Source organism: Anomaloglossus baeobatrachus, unplaced genomic scaffold (genome assembly GCF_048569485.1).
Source record: "Anomaloglossus baeobatrachus isolate aAnoBae1 unplaced genomic scaffold, aAnoBae1.hap1 Scaffold_125, whole genome shotgun sequence".
Lineage (NCBI taxonomy): Eukaryota > Metazoa > Chordata > Amphibia > Anura > Aromobatidae > Anomaloglossus > Anomaloglossus baeobatrachus.
In genome coordinates, this window is record NW_027441895.1 from 159922 (window position 1) to 179552 (window position 19631).

Genomic DNA, 19631 nt, shown 5'->3' on the forward strand with positions numbered 1-19631 from the left:
GTGATGTGTAGGGGTATCATCAGTGCCCACGTGTAGCTGTTGGTGCCACTCATTTACCTCCTCTTGAGGCGGGGAAGTGCTGGTAGTAGGTGGGGAGACTGAGGGACTGGCTTCGTGAATGGTGTGGGGATCCAGGGTGAGTAGCTTGGCAATGGTGGCATACCGGGGAAGCCTGACTTCTTCCTCCCCACAGTTCAGCACCCTCACGGGCACTCTCCCCTTCTTCACATCTACCACCCCTCGGGCGGCCATTACAGTGGGCCAGTGCTCGGAGGGTATGGGCTCCATCATGGCAGGGTAGTCACGCCCCTGAGGCCCTACTGCTGCCCTTCACCAAATCATCATCTCACTCCTAGGGGGCACAAGCAACGGAGCAACATCCATCACTCTCACTCCACCAATCTCTCCTCCTGTTGAGTTTACATGCTGGCGGTACATCAAGGCTCGGATCTCACGCTGCACAGCTCTCTGTTGGCTCCCCGCTGCCATGGCGGCCAGCTGCTGCAGTAGGGCCAACACATCACCCATACAGTGCTCCATCACATTGGTTCCTAGCACTATCTTCGGGTTCTGATTACTGGGTTCATTCATGATCACAATCATACCCTGGTGTTGCAGTTCAGCTTTCCCTACTGTCATAGCCACCTGTTTATACCCCACTTGGGTCAATGGGAGTCCATTGGCAGCAATTAGCGTTATACTAGTGTCTGGGGGTGCCAGCTCGTCTATCCCCCAATACCGCTGGTACAATGTGTATGGTATGGTGGTTACCTGTGATCCAGTGTCCAAGAGAGCCATCACCGGCATGCCGTCCACAGCCACAGGAATGATGGGCCGGGCCCCGATAAACTGGTCCCGCCAGTCTGGGGGGCCACGGGGTTCTACTCCTGAGGATTGGCCCGGGGCCCCAGGGGTTGCTCGTTTAACGGGCACTGTCGGAAGTAATGCCTAGGCTTAAGGCACTTGAAGCAGGTTGGAGGTCTGCTCCGCGGGTTGCTAGCACTTCTCCGCTGCATCCAGGGGACATCCTCAGGGCTGTCGGCAAGCTGTATCTGTGCTGAAGGCTGGGATCTGGTCAAAGGTTGGAGTGCAGCAAGAATCTTGGCGAGGTCTCCGTCCATGCGACGGACCTGTGCTGCCAGTTCCTCCATCGTGCTGCTTGGGGCTGCAGGTGTTGAAGAGGTTGGTAAGGTAGGAGCCACCACAACGGGGGCCGTCTCGATGGGCCACGGGGCTGGCTCCAGGACTTCCGAAGCTGGGGGCTGTAGTGCTTTAATGGCCCGTTCCTTTAATACAGCAAAGTCCACATCAGGGTGTTCTAGGGCCCACAGCCGGAGTTGTTTGCGATCCTCAGGGGATCTCATCCCCTGCACAAATTGCTCTACTAACATCTTGTTGCTGTCCGCCTCATTGATAGGATTCACCCGCTTTAGCGTGCGGAGGGCGGTTTGTAGACGTAAAGCATAGTCCCGAATGCTATCCACAGTCCGTTGCCGGCAATGGTAAAACTGCATCCTCAGCTCAGCTTCCGTCCGGGTCTCAAAGGCAGTCTGTAGCTTCTCAAAGATGGTGGCTACAGAGAGCCGGTCCCCCTCGGCCCAGGTCTCCGCCTCCTGCTCAGCCGCACCGGTTAACTGGCCCAGCACTACCGCCGCACGTTGCTTATCGGTCAGGGGGTACAGTTCTAGCAACGGGTTAAGCTTTTTCCGGAAGACCTGTAAGGCATCAGGTTTCCCGTCATACTGCGGTAGCCAGGTAGCCCTGGGCGCATAGGGCAAAGAGAACGGCATCACCTGAGCGAGCGCGGGGGCCGCGACACCTCCCGCTAGTGCGGCCGGGACCTGGGCAGGCCCATTCCCATCCGCGGGTGCCACTGCGGCTGCGACCACCACTCCTCCAGCGGCTCCGTCGGGCGCAGACATCTTGTTTCCGTCCCCCTTAGCTTCTTTCCGGCCCCTCCTCTATTGGGGCGGGGTTTTGGCCTTCGCGCCTTTGCTACTCGAGAAGACGCTCGAGCGGGAACTTTTCGCGCCAAAGATGGCGACTTCCGAAATTTTTCAGCCGGATACCTCCGGCGGTCACAAGGCGCACCTCTACCCAACGGCAGAGTGGTAAGATCCTGTTCATGACGCCAAGTTGTCGCGGGCGGAGGAGGGGACGCCGCGCTCTCCCTACTGCTCGGGTCCGGCTGCCGCTGCGGCCTCTACTGCTGCTCGGTGGCTCGAGCGATGGGCCGGATCCCGGGGACTCGAGCGGCGCTCCTCGCCCGTGTGTGAAAGGGGATTGGGTTTTGGGATAGTCTATTGTCCGTGACGCCACCCACGGTTGTGGTGATTTGTTGACACCACCGCTGCTCTGTATGGGGATCCCGGGAAGGATGGTATGGAGCAGCCAGTTGTTGTGTTGCCCCTCCATGGGTAGGGGTTGGTGATCCCGGGGCCCAGTGATGAGGTGGGTGATGCAGGGCTTGGTGGGCGCAGGGACGCGGGGGCAGCACTGTGCCTTGTGGCACTGTGGTACTCACTCAGCCTGAGACGATGACACAGTTCTCGGTAAAACACACGGCTGGAAAGACGGTTCCCACGGACGGCTGCACTTGCTTTCCCCAGTAGGTGACGGTCCCTCTGTCCTGCATCTATGATGATAATGGTTGCGATGGGTTCCCACCGGTAACCCGCTCCCCGGCTTGGATATGGGCCGGAGGAGCCCTACTTTGCCCGCAGGCGCTGGCCCTGAGAAACTGATGCCATGGCGGTGGCGGTGTCTCTCCGTTACGGTTGGACTGTTGCCTTCAATCGGGACTTGGTTGTTAGGAGACAGACGTCCCCTTCACTGACGGATTTGGCAAATTATGGCGACTCCTAGCCTTGCCGGGATCCGAAAGGCCCCTGCCCTGGTGCTGACTGTTCTTCGTATACTGCTCCAGACCGCCGGGCCACCACCCGTCCGCGGTCCTTCCAGCAACCTCCGAGCAGTCCCCCTGCAGACTATCACCGCCGTCTGCTGACCTTGCTGTCACTGTCCGGGGCACACACCCGGACCAACTTCAGGCTTTACTACTCTCACTTTTCACTTTACTTCAGCTTTTCTCTTTAGATCCACTACCACTTCACTTCCTTCTACTTTCACTTCCTTTTCTTAACTGCCTGTTTCTACCCGCCTCCAGGGCTGTGAACTCCTCGGTGGGCGGAGCCAACCGCCTGGCCCACCCCCTGGTGTGAACATCAGCCCCTGGAGGAAGGCAACAAGGATTTTGGGTTAGCCTTGGTGTTCCTAACTGGGGTGTAGGGTGTGGTGGTGCTGTGACCTGTGACCCCTGGCTTGCCCAGGGCGTCACACACGCACACACAATATGCTCTGCCACACACACACACAAAATGCTCTGACCCATGACCGCACGCACAAAATGCTCTGCCACATGCACGCACACACAATGCTCTGCCACATGCACGCATACACAATGCTTTGCCAGCATACACACAAAATGCTCTGCCACACAAACACACAATGCTCTGCTAGGCATGCACAAAATCCTCTGCCACATGCACGCACACACAATGCTCTGCCAGCACACACACAAAATGCACTGCCATACGCACACACACAAGCACGCCCGCTGAGGCCGGGGAGGGAGGGGGGCCGTACATTACTCACACAGGCTGACAGGTGACAGGCCATGGGGGGGAGAGCGTGGGGGTGTCATTGGAGACGGTAGCATCGGCGGCGGGGGGAGGGGCGCCGGTACACTACTCCCATGGCCCAAACAGGTGACAGGGGGAAAAGTTCAGCACACAGCATGACTGCCGTGAGCTGCAGAAAGATGGCGCTGATCTCCTCCTTCTGCTGTGATCTTGACAGCCCAGGGGGCATGTCCTGGTCACAGCAGGGAGCTCTCCTGTAATAAGCCTAGGGGTCAGATTCCAACTATCAGAGTCTATGCACAGGGGCTGCCATAAAGGAGTGAGTAACTGTCGTTACACACACAGCAGCATGGCAGCCCCCAGTGCCTCCAGTAAGGTTAGAATGAAATAAAAACTAAATAAGCAGTGATTTTAATTTTGTATTAAAAATACTTGATATCATAATCACTATTTTTAATACAAAAATAAAAAATCGCGACACCTTCCCTTTAAATGGTAGTTTATTATTCAAACAGATAGCTCTGGTGTTGGCCTTGGCGCAGTGTTTCACAAGAATTGAACGGCGAGGAACACTCAGTGGGCTATCTAAGCAGAAAACTTACAGAGGCCGAAAAAAAATACAGTGTGGTTGAGCGAGAAGCCTTAAGGCCCTGTTACACACACAGATACATCTGCGGCAGATCTATGGTTGCAGTGAAATTGTGGACAATCAGTGCTAGGTTTGTGGCTGTGTACAAATGGAACAATATGTCCATGATTTCACTGCAACCACAGATCTGCCAAAGATTTATCTCTGGGTGTGACGCGGCCTTTAGGGGTACTTTACACATTGCGACATCGCTAGCATCGGCTAGCGATGCCGAGCGCGATAGTACCCGCCCCCGTCGCACATGCGATATGTGGTGATTGCTGCCGTAGCAAACATTATCGCTACGACAGCTTCACACGCACATACCTGCTCGGCGACATCACTAATCGGCCGGCCAATAGAAGCGGAGGGGCAGAGAGGAGCGGGACATAACATCCCGCCCACCTTCCCCCTTCCGCATTGCCGTCGGGACGCAGGTAAGGAGATATTTGTCGCTCCTGCGGGTATACACACAGCGATGTGTGGAGCTGCAGGAACGACAAACAACATCGTACTTGCGGCCGCACCGACATTATGAAAATGAATGACACTACACAGATCACCGATTTTCGATGCTTTTGCGATCGTTTATCGGCGCATCTAGGATTTACACGTTGCAATGTCGTTACCGGCGCCGGTTGTGCGTCACTAACGACATGACCCCGACAAAATTTCGGAAGCGATGTCGCAACGTGTAAAGCCCCCCTTAGCTGTGAGGTGGGCCCTGGAAACCCTACGCTATTATTTACTAGGACGCCGATTTAGGCTAGTGACGGACAATTCATCCCAGACATGGATGTCCCAGGCAAAAGAGGGCAATGCGCGGGTGACACGCTGGTTCTTGGCGTTACAAAATTTTTAATTTTCAGTGGAGCACAGAGCAGGCAAAGCGCAAGGGAATGCAGACGTGTTGTCTAGAACGCACTGCTTGGTAAGTCATTGTGTCCGACCCCACGGGCTCGAACGGGGGGGGGGGTATGTGAGATGCCGAGGGGAGAAGTACTAGAGAACAGGTATATTTCCCCTCGGTTCATTTCATATGCCTCTATGTACTGATTGTGGAGCGGTCAGCCCATGCAAATAGCTGGGAAAAGCTGGGAAAGTCAGATCTGGCTCAGCAATAAGTTAGTCACTGAAGCCTGTTTATTTCAGTGTCATTTTGGGCTCGGTTTTTCCTGGAGTAATCAGTAAGAATAGCAGTGGAACTGGTTGCTCCCTTCTCCACATTCAATCCAGTTTTTGATTCCTCAATGGATCAGCTGAAATAATCAGGAGGCATTCAGTAAACTGAGACTGCTGAGGAGAGCAGTACAGGCTCATGGCTGGTGCTGAGACTCAATACCTCCGCTTGCTGTGCTGAGGAACCGACACAGTAAAGGTAACGTCACACTTAGCGACACTCCAGCGATCCCACCAGCGATCTGACCTGGCAGGGATCGTTGGAGCGTCGCTACATGGTCGCTGGTGAGCTGTCAAACAGGCAGAACTCCACAGCAATCAGAGATCAGCCACCAGCGACCTGTGTAACGACGCTGTGCTTGGTAACCATAGTACACATCGGGTTACTAAGCAAAGGGCTTTGCTTATAGTTACCCGATGTGTACCTTGGCTACGTGTGCAGGGAGCCGGCTTCTAGAAGCTGCAGACGCTAGTATCCAAGGTAAATATCGGGTAACCAAGCAAAGCGCTTTGCTTGGTTACCCAATGGACCGTTGTTCTCTCGCTGTCAAACACAGCGATGTGTGCTTCACAGCGGGAGAGCAACGACTAAAAAATGGTCCAGGACATTCAGCAACGACCGACGACCTCACAGCAGGGGCCAGGTCGTTGCTGGATGTCACACCCAGCAACATCGCTAGCAACATTCATGGCAGTAATGCAGGTTCCATTTTTCACATTTCATTCTTCCATATAGCTATTGAATTTTTCATGTCAGTATTCACACAGCAGTTTCTGCTATTACATGTATTCCCCTTCCATAGTCACTGGTGTGCATACCTTATCTCCCCATAGTGATGTTTTTTAGGTTTTTTGCACCCAGTTCAGACATAGAATGGAGTTCCAAACGTTATTCCTTAATGTTAGTAGTTTTTCGTTTGTGAACCCTCCCTATACACACCTATTGCCAATCCACATCGTATATATAGCCTGGGTCTCAGCTTCCCATACACGGTAAGTTTTTTAACTGCATGAGAGGAAACACACAAGCTAGGGACCCCAACGTAGAGAAATACTTTGGCGTAGTGTTGGGGCTCTATTGCATTGATCAATTCAGTAGCTAAATTTCTCTTTATTCATATATTCATGGCAGTAATGCAGGTTCCATTTTTCACATTTCATTCTTCCATATAGCTATTGAATTTTTCATGTCAGTATTCACACAGCAGTTTCTGCTATTACATGTATTCCCCTTCCATAGTCACTGGTGTGCATACCTTATCTCCCCATAGTGATGTTTTTTAGGTTTTTTGCACCCAGTTCAGACATAGAATGGAGTTCCAAACGTTATTCCTTAATGTTAGTAGTTTTTCGTTTGTGAACCCTCCCTATACACACCTATTGCCAATCCACATCGTATATATAGCCTGGGTCTCAGCTTCCCATACACGGTAAGTTTTTTAACTGCATGAGAGGAAACACACAAGCTAGGGACCCCAACGTAGAGAAATACTTTGGCGTAGTGTTGGGGCTCTATTGCATTGATCAATTCAGTAGCTAAATTTCTCTTTATTCATATATTCATGGCAGTAATGCAGGTTCCATTTTTCACATTTCATTCTTCCATATAGCTATTGAATTTTTCATGTCAGTATTCACACAGCAGTTTCTGGTATTACATGTATTCCCCTTCCATAGTCACTGGTGTGCATACCTTATCTCCCCGTAGTGATGTTTTTTAGGTTTTTTGCACCCAGTTCAGACATAGAATGGAGTTTCAAACGTTATTCCTTAATGTTAGTAGTTTTTCGTTTGTGAACCCTCCCTATACACACCTATTGCCAATCCACATCGTATATATAGCCTGGGTCTCAGCTTCCCATACACGGTAAGTTTTTTAACTGCATGAGAGGAAACACACAAGCTAGGGACCCCAACGTAGAGAAATACTTTGGCGTAGTGTTGGGGCTCTATTGCATTGATCAACTCAGTAGCTAAATTTCTCTTTATTCATATATTCATGGCAGTAATGCAGGTTCCATTTTTCACGTTTCATTCTTCCATATAGCTATTGAATTTTTCATGTCAGTATTCACACAGCAGTTTCTGCTATTACATGTATTCCCCTTCCATAGTCACTGGTGTGCATACCTTATCTCCCCATAGTGATGTTTTTTAGGTTTTTTGCACCCAGTTCAGACATAGAATGGAGTTCCAAACGTTATTCCTTAATGTTAGTAGTTTTTCGTTTGTGAACCCTCCCTATACACACCTATTGCCAATCCATATCGTATATATAGCCTGGGTCTCAGCTTCCCATACACGGTAAGTTTTTTAACTGCATGAGAGGAAACACACAAGCTAGGGACCCCAACGTAGAGAAATACTTTGGCGTAGTGTTGGGGCTCTATTGCATTGATCAATTCAGTAGCTAAATTTCTCTTTATTCATATATTCATGGCAGTAATGCAGGTTCCATTTTTCACATTTCATTCTTCCATATAGCTATTGAATTTTTCATGTCAGTATTCACACAGCAGTTTCTGCTATTACATGTATTCCCCTTCCATAGTCACTGGTGTGCATACCTTATCTCCCCATAGTGATGTTTTTTAGGTTTTTTGCACCCAGTTCAGACATAGAATGGAGTTCCAAACGTTATTCCTTAATGTTAGTAGTTTTTCGTTTGTGAACCCTCCCTATACACACCTATTGCCAATCCACATCGTATATATAGCCTGGGTCTCAGCTTCCCATACACGGTAAGTTTTTTAACTGCATGAGAGGAAACACACAAGCTAGGGACCCCAACGTAGAGAAATACTTTGGCGTAGTGTTGGGGCTCTATTGCATTGATCAATTCAGTAGCTAAATTTCTCTTTATTCATATATTCATGGCAGTAATGCAGGTTCCATTTTTCACATTTCATTCTTCCATATAGCTATTGAATTTTTCATGTCAGTATTCACACAGCAGTTTCTGCTATTACATGTATTCCCCTTCCATAGTCACTGGTGTGCATACCTTATCTCCCCATAGTGATGTTTTTTAGGTTTTTTGCACCCAGTTCAGACATAGAATGGAGTTCCAAACGTTATTCCTTAATGTTGCTGGATGTCACACACAGCGACATTGCTAGCAAGATCGCTGTTGCATCACAAAAACCGTGACTCAGCAGCGATGTCTCTAGCGTTGTCGCTTAGTGAGACGTGACGTTAAGAGAATACTGTTTTGTTTGTTACATAGGTTCATTTTGTAGTTAGCATTCTGTTGTTAGTTAGTGGCCAGACGGCCTTAGACATTTATTTTCCTGTTTTTGAATGTGTAACACAGAGATAAGTGTACACAATAAACATGGCAGTGGCCGTACCTGTGTGGAACCTGCCAGTCTGACGCTGTCATCTGTAACTCCATAGCCACTCGCTTGGACCAAAGCAAAGATCCCAGCTGAGCTATATCCCCTGTCTCACAATAGATAAAGAGATCTTCAGAAAAAGTATTTCTAAAGATCTTAAATGGGTACAATCTGAATATTGCCTGCATTTTCTCTTTAAAGTCGGTTAATGTGCGGGGTTCTCCACTATAGCTGGGGAGCCAGGGTGCCCCAAAGTAGTAAGGCATTGTTAATGGCATTGTTTGAGCCAATGCAATAGATGGGCTGCAGCTCGTCACTTCGCTCTCCTCTCCTGAAGACATGTTTACAGCACTGTATGTGTGATGCAGTAGTTCTTACCGTCCTCGCTGTTGCCTGCCTCTCCCCTCTTTGTTGGGGTACAGTGGAGGGAATTTCAGCTTAGGAAGAAAGGATGTCACTTTTCCCAGTAAAGCAGCCACTGGTATGTGTACAGACTCTTCTTGCAACAACAGCTGTGGCGCAGTATAAATTCTTTAAGGCAGTAAAGACTGGCAGTTCCTGAGGTAATTTTCTCATCAATTTCTTTTAATATCAATAGCATATATTACCACTCTCTTCAGGGCATATGAGGCACAGAGGTAACATCTTGTTCGTGACGCCAAAAGTTGTGGTAACCTCGTGTGGGACACGGTTGAGTCTGATGGTGGTAATAGTTGTTATTGTTGTTGTTAATATTTAATCATAAAACAACTCTGCTTCGGTGATGAACAGTCTCTTTACTGGTGATATAAATAACTATTTACAGATGACAGCTGGTCAGTGTTTTCCACACATACTGTGGTAAATTCAACCACACCAGACAGGCAGACCTCTGAGGGGAAGCTTTTCTTCTCCTGATGCTCTAGAAAAACTACTCACAAAATGGAGGACGTCAACTCCCTCTATTTCCTCTCAACTGCCGTCTCCCAGCCGACCCTATCCTTCCACGTGTAGTCGGAGTTAGCTCCTCCCCCCTGCATAGGACTCCTACCACTGCAGTCATTGGATGACTGCACAGGGGAAACTTAACCCTCTGAGTGCTGCCTGTCAGCAGGTTTTCACAATATCCTACAGTACTTAATATACATAGAAAATTACATTTGTGCGAAATACTCTAGATTTCTGGTATCCCAAGGAGATGACCACTCTGGGATACCACACCGCATGCCAGTTTTTTAAATTATTTATTTAAATAATTAAAAAAACTACAACCCTGCATGCGGTATATTTTGATACACAGATAAGCACACGGCTGGGAGCTGCAGCCTGTAGCTGTGGGCTTTATCTGTGCTGGGTATCATAATATGGGGGGACCCTATGTAAATTGTTTTATTTATGTTTATACCACAATACTGACCCGCAAACAGCGCCTGTGATTGGTTGCAGTCAGACGCAGTCACACAGGCCGGGGAGCACGACTGACTGCAACGAATCACAGACACCAGGATGGGCGGTGGGCGGGGAAAGCAGTGCATATGGATTAGCCTACAGAGTGGCCCAGGAAGTGAAGGAGAGGCCGCGGGAGCAGTGTACAGCCGCAACAGAGCCTCGGTAAGTATGAAGCGCCTGCTTCATCCTTATTTTCTTTATTTTTCCTTTATTTTTTTTTTTAATTTCTCGAGTACTGGATTGGGATGAACACCCAAAATCCTGTGCCCTCCACCCGAGTATCTTTGAAACCACGCGGATCCGGACTTTTACAGTCTGGGTCCATCCATCACTACTTGTGATAAAAACCAAAATAGGAAGATGTCAACAATTAAAAAGTACATAATCAGACAGGGGATAGGGAGATGCTATTATTTATGGCTCTCATTCAGATAAAAAGTATGAAGGCAGGAAAAAAATATGAGATTTAACAATATAGTGACCTCTCCGTCATATACACAAGATGTAAAATTGTTACCAGAATCATATACAGTACAGACCAAAAGTTTGGACACACCTTCTCATTCAAAGAGTTTTCTTTATTTTCATGACTCTAAAAATTGTAGATTCACATTGAAGACATCAAAACTATGAATGAAAACATGTGGAATGAAATACTTAAAAAAGTGTGAAACAACTGAAAATATGTCTTATATTCTAGATTCTTCAAAGTAGCCACCTTTTCCTTTGATTACTGCTATGCACACTCTTGGCATTCTCTTGATGAGCTTCAAGAGGTAGTCACCGGAAATGGTTTTCTAACAGTCTTGAAGGAGTTCCCAGAGATTGTCTTGTCTGGTGGCTAAATTTATAAATAATACAAATAAAGATAGTGTTATTGCAATCAGCCAAGCCACAAGCCATGTGCCCAATGGATGCTCGCCGGCGAAGGGAAGAAATTAAGTCAGCTCTGACAGACCGCAAATGCCCAGGGATCATATTCATTGAAAAGCTTTAACATGAAAGTGAATACACCCCAACGTTATTGGTTACTGTTCAAGCTTTCACATAATGATTGGTTACACCATTGTTTTTGTTATACGGATTGGTTCTATGGAATATTTCATAAATCTGCGACCACATGATACAAATGAACGCTAAGATAATATTCTTAGATGAGAAACTGTGGAAAGAAAAGCGCAATAGGGTCTTACCCCAAAAAGGGGAGGAAGATATGTAATAAAAACACACTCACCTATAATGGTTGTGCCAGTCATAACCACTATACAGGCATATATAAGATCCAGGTCCAGGCAGCAGTCCCAAAGTTGGCTGATAACAGAGAGTGATAGAAGAAGGGTCTTAATTCCGCGCCAAGGACTCAATGGATCCAGGAAGAGATTAATGCTTCATTAATAACATGCACAAGCCTATGCGTTTCTGGAGACACAGCTCCCTTCATCAGGACATTGGCAACAGAACATCAAATCTGATCATCAAATGATGTTCTCTTGCCAAAGTCCTGATGAAGGGAGCTGTGTCTCCAGAAACGCGTAGACTTGTGCATGTTTTTCAAGAAGCATTAATCTCTTCCTGGATCCATTGAGTCCTTGGCGCGGAATTAAGACCCTTCTTCTATCACTCACTGTTATAAGATAATATTCTTGGCATGGTGTATGTTCCTTATGGTCTTTATCTTGTCCTTACACAGTCTAGGGGCTTTTTAATATCAATTTATGTAAGTAAGGAACATGCTAAGTCATGCTAGGTGTATCAGGGGCCCAATTTTTGAGATAATGTATGGTACATTTTTCAATGTACCAAACTACTAATATATCATCTTATATTTAAAGGCACATTACATGCAAATTGGTCTTCACATAAATTTGAATGTAAGGTGTAACAAATTCAAACAATAATAATAACGGTAACAATCTGATCTTATAGATCAGATTATTTCCTTAACATTTCCCTCCTCTTGTTTGAATTTCGAAACATATACCTATGCCTTTTGATATTGTGTACCCCAAGTGTTTCCAATCCTCACCAGTGAACCCCTATGTCAGCTGGTACGTCCGTGAGGTGCGCGGATAGGCCACTCAAATGAGGGAATCCAATGATTCGTCCCCAGACTAAGTCAGTTGCTCACTGTAGCTAATACATACACTCATGATTTAAAACCTGCTAGGGTGCAACTGTGGGACCCTCTTCCAGAGATGAAGTCTTCCATCCGTTCTCCAAACACTGGGGGGGGGGGTGTTCTCTCAGGTAGGAGGGACAGCTGGGCTGGGCCATCAGACAGTCATTTCCAGGGTTACCTTTGAGCTGGTTTTCTTGGGGCATCCAAAGAGTGTGGTGTACAACACAGCAATCTAAATTCCAATATGTTTGCTTCTAAGCCTGCCAGGCAAACTCAGAGTCAAGCCTCAAGCTTAACTGTTTAAACAAGAGGATAAGCATAAACTATTGCCAGCAATTTCTTTGCAAAAGGTATACAGCACTCGCCAGTCAGTTTTCTCATTCTTTTGAGCTGGTTGCCCGGATGAGTCAGTTGAGCCAATCAGGTCACTGAAAGTCCCATTTTCTTGGAAATAAAGTTCTCTTTTAGACAGTCTGGCAGGCTGGACATCCTGTAGAGCCCCTGTTGTACTGGCGTTATACATATAGTGGCCACACCAGTCTTTTTGGAAATGGCCACAGCTCGGTCCCCTTTTGTTTTATGTGCTGCATCTAGATGATGACAGTCACTTTCTTTCATTGGTTTGCAGGCTTTAAGCACTTTCCGCTGAGGTTCATCTGCTGCCTCCATCTTAGTCAGGTGCTCTGCCCTCAGTTAGGTGGGACAGCGAGCAATCTTCAGGGACCAGTATATCGGTACCTTCTAAGGAGTTAGGGTCTGGAAAGAAACATATGTGATTGCACTTTTCTGGCAATAAATAAACAATACCAGTTACAAACAGGTGTGTGTCATCCCTGTAAATGAGAGGACACACACAAGCTAGGGACCCCAACGTAGAGAAATACTTTGGCGTAGTGTTGGGGCTCTATTGCATTGATCAATTCAGTAGCTAAATTTCTCTTTATTCATATGTTCATGGCAGTAATGCAGATTCCATTTTTCACATTTTCACTCTTACATAAAGCTATTGGATTTTTCAAGTCAGTATTCACACAGCAGTTTCTGCTATTTCATGTATTCCCCTTACATAGTCACTGGTGTGCATACCTTATCTCCCCATAGTGATGTTTTTTTAGGTTTTTGCACCCAGTTCAGACTTAGAATGGTGTTCCAAACGTTATTCCTTATTGTTAGTAGTTTTTCGTTTGTGAACCCTCTCCACTCACACCTATTGCCAATCCATATCATACGCATATATAGCCTGGGTCTCAGCTTCCCATACACGGTAAGTTTTTTAACTGCATGAGAGGACACACACAAGCTAGGGACCCCAACGTAGAGAAATACTTTGGCGTAGTGTTGGGGCTCTATTGCATTGATCAATTCAGTAGCTAAATTTCTCTTTATTCATATGTTCATGGCAGTAATGCAGATTCCATTTTTCACATTTTCACTCTTACATATAGCTATTGGATTTTTCAAGTCAGTATTCACACAGCAGTTTCTGCTATTTCATGTATTCCCCTTACATAGTCACTGGTGTGCATACCTTATCTCCCCATAGTGATGTTTTTTTAGGTTTTTGCACCCAGTTCAGACTTAGAATGGTGTTTTAAACGTTATTCCTTATTGTTAGTAGTTTTTCGTTTGTGAACCCTCTCCACTCACACCTATTGCCAATCCATATCATACGCATATATAGCCTGGGTCTCAGCTTCCCATACACGGTAAGTTTTTTAACTGCATGAGAGGACACACACAAGCTAGGGACCCCAACGTAGAGAAATACTTTGGTGTAGTGTTGGGGCTCTATTGCATTGATCAATTCAGTAGCTAAATTTCTCTTTATTCATATGTTCATGGCAGTAATGCAGATTCCATTTTTCACATTTTCACTCTTACATATAGCTATTGGATTTTTCAAGTCAGTATTCACACAGCAGTTTCTGCTATTTCATGTATTCCCCTTACATAGTCACTGGTGTGCATACCTTATCTCCCCATAGTGATGTTTTTGTAGGCTTTTGCACCCAGTTCAGACTTAGAATGGTGTTCCAAACGTTATTCCTTATTGTTAGTAGTTTTTCGTTTGTGAACCCTCTCCACTCACACCTATTGCCAATCCATATCATACGCATATATAGCCTGGGTCTCAGCTTCCCATACACGGTAAGTTTTTTAACTGCATGAGAGGACACACACAAGCTAGGGACCCCAACGTAGAGAAATACTTTGGCGTAGTGTTGGGGCTCTATTGCATTGATCAATTCAGTAGCTAAATTTCTCTTTATTCATATGTTCATGGCAGTAATGCAGATTCCATTTTTCACATTTTCACTCTTACATATAGCTATTGGATTTTTCAAGTCAGTATTCACACAGTAGTTTCTGCTATTTCATGTATTCCCCTTACATAGTCACTGGTGTGCATACCTTATCTCCCCATAGTGATGTTTTTTTAGGTTTTTGCACCCAGTTCAGACTTAGAATGGTGTTCCAAACGTTATTCCTTATTGTTAGTAGTTTTTCGTTTGTGAACCCTCTCCACTCACACCTATTGCCAATCCATATCATACGCATATATAGCCTGGGTCTCAGCTTCCCATACACGGTAAGTTTTTTAACTGCATGAGAGGACACACACAAGCTAGGGACCCCAACGTAGAGAAATACTTTGGCGTAGTGTTGGGGCTCTATTGCATTGATCAATTCAGTAGCTAAATTTCTCTTTATTCATATGTTCATGGCAGTAATGCAGATTCCATTTTTCACATTTTCACTCTTACATATAGCTATTGGATTTTTCAAGTCAGTATTCACACAGCAGTTTCTGCTATTTCATGTATTCCCCTTACATAGTCACTGGTGTGCATACCTTATCTCCCCATAGTGATGTTTTTTTAGGTTTTTGCACCCAGTTCAGACTTAGAATGGTGTTCCAAACGTTATTCCTTATTGTTAGTAGTTTTTCGTTTGTGAACCCTCTCCACTCACACCTATTGCCAATCCATATCATACGCATATATAGCCTGGGTCTCAGCTTCCCATACACGGTAAGTTTTTTAACTGCATGAGAGGACACACACAAGCTAGGGACCCCAACGTAGAGAAATACTTTGGCGTAGTGTTGGGGCTCTATTGCATTGATCAATTCAGTAGCTAAATTTCTCTTTATTCATATGTTCATGGCAGTAATGCAGATTCCATTTTTCACATTTTCACTCTTACATATAGCTATTGGATTTTTCAAGTCAGTATTCACACAGTAGTTTCTGCTATTTCATGTATTCCCCTTACATAGTCACTGGTGTGCATACCTTATCTCCCCATAGTGATGTTTTTTTAGGTTTTTGCACCCAGTTCAGACTTAGAATGGTGTTCCAAACGTTATTCCTTATTGTTAGTAGTTTTTCGTTTGTGAACCCTCTCCACTCACACCTATTGCCAATCCATATCATACGCATATATAGCCTGGGTCTCAGCTTCCCATACACGGTAAGTTTTTTAACTGCATGAGAGGACACACACAAGCTAGGGACCCCAACGTAGAGAAATACTTTGGCGTAGTGTTGGGGCTCTATTGCATTGATCAATTCAGTAGCTAAATTTCTCTTTATTCATATGTTCATGGCAGTAATGCAGATTCCATTTTTCACATTTTCACTCTTACATATAGCTATTGGATTTTTCAAGTCAGTATTCACACAGCAGTTTCTGCTATTTCATGTATTCCCCTTACATAGTCACTGGTGTGCATACCTTATCTCCCCATAGTGATGTTTTTTTAGGTTTTTGCACCCAGTTCAGACTTAGAATGGTGTTCCAAACGTTATTCCTTATTGTTAGTAGTTTTTCGTTTGTGAACCCTCTCCACTCACACCTATTGCCAATCCATATCATACGCATATATAGCCTGGGTCTCAGCTTCCCATACACGGTAAGTTTTTTAACTGCATGAAAGGACACACACAAGCTAGGGACCCCAACGTAGAGAAATACTTTGGCGTAGTGTTGGGGCTCTATTGCATTGATCAATTCAGTAGCTAAATTTCTCTTTATTCATATGTTCATGGCAGTAATGCAGATTCCATTTTTCACATTTTCACTCTTACATATAGCTATTGGATTTTTCAAGTCAGTATTCACACAGCAGTTTCTGCTATTTCATGTATTCCCCTTACATAGTCACTGGTGTGCATACCTTATCTCCCCATAGTGATGTTTTTTTAGGTTTTTGCACCCAGTTCAGACTTAGAATGGTGTTCCAAACGTTATTCCTTATTGTTAGTAGTTTTTCGTTTGTGAACCCTCTCCACTCACACCTATTGCCAATCCATATCATACGCATATATAGCCTGGGTCTCAGCTTCCCATACACGGTAAGTTTTTTAACTGCATGAGAGGACACACACAAGCTAGGGACCCCAACGTAGAGAAATACTTTGGCGTAGTGTTGGGGCTCTATTGCATTGATCAATTCAGTAGCTAAATTTCTCTTTATTCATATGTTCATGGCAGTAATGCAGATTCCATTTTTCACATTTTCACTCTTACATATAGCTATTGGATTTTTCAAGTCAGTATTCACACAGCAGTTTCTGCTATTTCATGTATTCCCCTTACATAGTCACTGGTGTGCATACCTTATCTCCCCATAGTGATGTTTTTTTAGGTTTTTGCACCCAGTTCAGACTTAGAATGGTGTTCCAAACGTTATTCCTTATTGTTAGTAGTTTTTCGTTTGTGAACCCTCTCCACTCACACCTATTGCCAATCCATATCATACGCATATATAGCCTGGGTCTCAGCTTCCCATACACGGTAAGTTTTTTAACTGCATGAAAGGACACACACAAGCTAGGGACCCCAACGTAGAGAAATACTTTGGCGTAGTGTTGGGGCTCTATTGCATTGATCAATTCAGTAGCTAAATTTCTTTTTATTCATATGTTCATGGCAGTAATGCAGATTCCATTTTTCACATTTTCACTCTTACATATAGCTATTGGATTTTTCAAGTCAGTATTCACACAGCAGTTTCTGCTATTTCATGTATTCCCCTTACATAGTCACTGGTGTGCATACCTTATCTCCCCATAGTGATGTTTTTTTAAGTTTTTGCACCCAGTTCAGACTTAGAATGGTGTTCCAAACGTTATTTCTTATTATCCCTGTAAATCACCCACTCAAACCCTTAAACTAGTTGGCTGATTCAAAAAGTTCTTCTCCTCTGACCTGGCCTGACCTGGATATTTCTTGCAATGGCCACCCCTATAATATATGCACTTTTATCCGTTTAGGAACCCCAGTTTTACATACCACCTCCGTTATGAGCTTTTCAGCAGTAACATGGGTATGCCCCAGATTAATCCTGGAAAGATACCAACTAGTGATGGGAGCCTCGCCCGAACCTTTTGTAAAGTTCGAGTTTGGGGCCAAAGATAATATAAACTTGTGTCCGAATCCCAAACTTGGACATTGCAGTTATGTGATGGGGCGTGGGGGGGTGGGTTGTAAAATAAAGAATATACACTAGAGTTGAAAAGTTTTAGGTCACTTAGATATTTCCTTATTTTTGAAAGAAAAGCACATTTGTTTTCAATGGAGGTAACACTAAATTAAACAGAAATACACTCTATACATTGTTAATGTGGTAAATGACTATTCTAGCTGCAAAGTCTGGTTTTGAATGCAATATTTACATAGGTGTGTAGAGGCCCATTTACAACAACAACCACTCCAGTGTAATAATGGTACATTGTGTTTGCTAACTGTGTTAGAAGGCCAATGGATATTTAGAAATCCCTTGAAATCCTTTGTGCAAGTATGCTAGCACAGCTGAAAACAGTTTTGCTGATTAGAGAAGTTATAAAACTGACCTTCCTTTGAGCTAGTTGAGAATCTGTAGCATTACATTTGTTGGTTCCATTAAACTCTCAAAATGGCCCAGAAAAAGAGAACTTATGTGAAACCTGACAGTCTATTCTTGTTCTTAGAAATTAATGATATTCCATGCGAGAAATTTCCAAAAATCTGAAGATTTCCTATAACGGTGTGTACTACTCCCTTCAGAGGGGAGCATAAACAGGCTCTAACCAGAGTAGAAAGAAAAGTGGGGAGCCTCGCTGTACAACGGAGCAACAAGACAAGTACATTAGAGCCTCTAGTTTGAGAAATCAATGCCTCACAGGTCCTCAACTGGCAGCTTCATTAAATAGTACCCGAAAAATGCTAGTGTCAACGTCTACAGTGAAGAGGTGACTCCGGGATGCTGGCCTTCAGGGCAGAATGGTAAAGAAAATGCCATATCTGAGACTGGCTAATAAAAGGAAAAGATTAATATGGGCAAAAGAACACAGACATTGGACAATGGAAGATTGGAAAAAAGTGTTATGGACAGACGAATCGACGTTTGAGGTGTTTGGATCACACAGAAGAACATTTGTGAGACACAGAACTACTGAAAAAATACTGGAAGAGTGCTTGACGCCATCTGTCAAGCATGGTGGAGGTAGTGTGTAATAGTGTGGGGTTGCTTTGGTGCTGGTAAAGTGAGAGATTTGTTTAAGGTAAAAGGTATTTTTGAATAAGGAAGGCTATCACTCAATTTTGCAACGCCATGCTATACCCTTTGGACAGCGCTTGATTGGAGCCAATTTCATCTTACAATAGGACAATGACCCAAAGCACACCTCCAAATTATGCATTAACTATTTAGGGAAGAAGCAGGTAGCTGGTATTCTTTCTGTAAAGGAGTGGCCAGCCCAGTCAACAGATCTCAGCCCTATTGAGCTGATGTGGGAGCAGCTTGATCGTATGGTACGCAAAAAGTGCCCATCAAGCCAATCCAACTTGTGGGAGGGGCTTCTGGAAGCATGGGGTGAAATATCTCCAGATTATCTCATCAAATTAACAGCTAGAATGCCAAAGGTCTGCAAAGCTGTAATTGCTGCAAAGGGAGCTTTCTTTGACGAAAGCAAAGTTTGAAAGAGAACATTATTATTTCAAATAAAAATTATTATTTCTAACCTAGTCAATGTTAACTATATTTTCTATTCATTATGCGACTTTGTCTCCCGGCCATTTCTGCCTCCGGGTCCAATCATTGCTCTGCCTTCGGTTAACCACCACTGACTACAGGAACTTCCTTGACGTCATAAGCATGTGACCAGTCTGGGGTGAACGTTGTATTACCTCATATTACAGACTGATCACATGGCTATGACATCATGAAAGGTCCTGTAGTCAGTGGTGGTTACCCGGGGGCACAGCTGACCGGCCTCTGCTATGTACTCGGGTGAAGTCTCTGACTGCTCTCAGCT

At 45.1% G+C, this 19631-nt stretch overlaps 1 long non-coding RNA gene across 1 annotated transcript; it reads right to left on the reverse strand.

Moving 5' to 3' along the window:
* Positions 1-9237: 9237 nt before the first annotated feature.
* LOC142260539 (uncharacterized) lies at positions 9238-9678 on the reverse strand. Its single transcript, XR_012728668.1, has 3 exons — positions 9587-9678; positions 9392-9480; positions 9238-9295 (listed from the first exon to the last, which is right to left on the reverse strand). It is a non-coding gene; the product is annotated as an uncharacterized LOC142260539 (long non-coding RNA).
* Between the last annotated feature and the right edge of the window lie 9953 nt (positions 9679-19631).